Source organism: Macrobrachium nipponense, chromosome 18, assembly GCF_015104395.2.
Source record: "Macrobrachium nipponense isolate FS-2020 chromosome 18, ASM1510439v2, whole genome shotgun sequence".
In the NCBI taxonomy this organism is placed as follows: Eukaryota; Metazoa; Arthropoda; class Malacostraca; order Decapoda; family Palaemonidae; genus Macrobrachium; species Macrobrachium nipponense.
Genome location: NC_087211.1, coordinates 40,738,982 through 40,741,481, shown reverse-complemented (window position 1 = coordinate 40,741,481; position 2,500 = coordinate 40,738,982).

Sequence of the window (2,500 nt, the reverse complement as noted above, 5' to 3'; positions counted from 1 at the left end):
ATCTCCTCCGCTTGTATTCGATATCTACCTTTCGTTTCCATGGAGAGTTGCCTTAACAATACCTGCATCATTTTACACTCGCTGCCGTAGAAACTTTATTTTCTCAAGAGCTTTGCACAGATCCTGCTGCGCTCCTTGTTTCACGTATTCTGTAGCCCACCTCTTGTCACTTCCTACAATAATCTGCTCTATAATTGTACTCTTTGTTTTTTGATGGAGTAAGCCATTTTTATTGCTCCCACCATCCAAACTTAGTAAGTCATTGCTTCGTCTTCTTAGCTAACATTTAATTGAGTCCTCTCTAGACATTTGCAACCCCTTTCTCTAGGTTCTGGAGCTTAATCCGGCGTGCTTACGGAGATTTTTGTAAGTAATTTTTCCTCTTTTTTTTTTTCTAATCTAGTATACTTCTATTACTTCTGGGGTATTTTTTCTTGTTTTGTCTTTTAAGATGTTACAGACCTGTACCTAAATTCTTTGTCATATTTGGTCGTATCAAGTGGTTTTTATGAATCTTTTCCAAGAAACTCTGTTCAATTTTCTAAATCGCTGTTAGGTTGGAATACCTCATTACATTATCTATCTCTGTGTTGGGACGAGTCGTTTCGGGAATATTTTCCCCCTTATTCGAGTCTTTTCCCGAATATTTTTCTCCTTTGGCCCTATCCTTGAAGATTTTTGCACCAATTTGTTTCATCATCGCCAGTATTTGAAGATATCGAATCCCCCATCTCACCTCTGATCTTGCTGGCTGATCTCCTAGTCCAGCTAATCTCTCGGTGCCGAGATTCCAGCTAATCACGGGCATCCAGCCCTTGTTTGCAAAGCTCTTCGCTGCCATTAGATCCCTGTAAAGAAAAGAAAAGAGGCAGGGAGAGAGAGAGAGAGAGAGAGAGAGGGAGGGGGGAAAAAGGAAACTTGCAAATTCGACCATTTGCATTGCAATTACTGAGAGACGATTGCAGTGCAAACTCGCTCAAGGAGGCCTTTAACAGGTTTCCAGTTGGAACAGATTGGTCTCGGGCTGTGGAGGTTCTCTGGAAGGAGGGGAAGGTATCTGGAAAGGGGACGCACTGAGGGCGGAAACAAGTGTTGGAAGGAGCGGGATTGTATGGGAAGGGGATTTTATCTGCGCAGGACGGAAGGAAAGTGTCTCTTGAACGATTTGAATTTTCAGGGAAAGAGGCCTATGCTTTGCTAGCGAAAGTATATCTGGAGAGTCTTCATTTGGGGGAAAGGAGGCCTATTTTGGATGAGGGAAAGTGGCTCCGCACTATGAGGAATTATCCGATAGGTAGGCCTATATGCTGGATTTGGGAAAAGAGGGGTAGTTCCTTTAAAAAGCGAACCTATGGAGATAGAGATGAAATTGTAGCTAGATGATAGGGCTAGAGTCTATTGGTTTTTTCTTTTTTGGGGAAACTCTTGAGATCTTATTTAGTTTGTGTTCTCATTTGAACCGAACTTTTATTTTGGCATTTTGAGGCCCTTTGTAAATTGGTTCTTCTTGATTTGACCCGGAAACTTGTTTTTGCTTTATATTTGTTGTAGCCTTTTGTGTATAGACTAAATGTTTTGATCGTATTTTGACGCTTGAGTCTTTTTCTGTATAGTCTTCGCACGTGTTTTATAAATACTTCCCTTTCTCGTGTCATCATATAGTTTTTGTATCCGCATTCATCTTTAGCACAACCCTGTGAGTTTATCTCTCTCTCTCTCTCTCTCTCTCTCTCCCCTTCATTTGGTATACGTATTCATTCATTCTCTGTCAAAAAGAACCCTTCGGCCCATCTCCCGGAGATCCCATACCTCATTCCCGCCCGAAGTTAAATTCGGGACATTTCAGTTTTGCGCCTTATTCTTCCGCCATAAGTGCCGAGTTTCTTTCTCTAACATTTTATTTGCATAACTCTCTCGTTACACACTTTCCAGGGGACAGTTCCAAGAGCTTGGGCGTCTTCTTAATGCTCTCTTAATACTGCCATGCTCCCATTCTAACGCCCCGTTGCGTCAATGTTTTATTTTTCTTCTCGGCCATTTCCTCGTATGGCTTTGCGCCCTTAAAAAAGGCTTTGCTCTCTTGGCTGAGTTGGTTATGGGGGTTGGGGTTGGCGCGGGGGGGAGGCCGGTACCAGTATAAAGATGAATGGAAATTATAATTCTTTTGTGTGTGTGTATATATATATATATATATATTGTATGTATATATAATTTTTTTTCAGATATAAGCCTTTTAATCTTTTGGAGTTGGGTGGTCCCATGCGTTAGCCCTCCGGTTTGGACAAGTCTTCTGGGATGAGGCTGCTAGCCCTAGTCCTTCCTCGCTTTTGATACGACTATACAATTGATTAACATCTGCTAGGTATCTGATTCACTGCTGAGGCCAACAGAGGCATATTGCATTTTTAGGAAGTGGACCAAGAACTACTCATAGCTTTCCCCCAGGAGACCGAGTTCTGCGGAAGGAATAAGAGGAGTGTGACAGATGCACTGACAGACG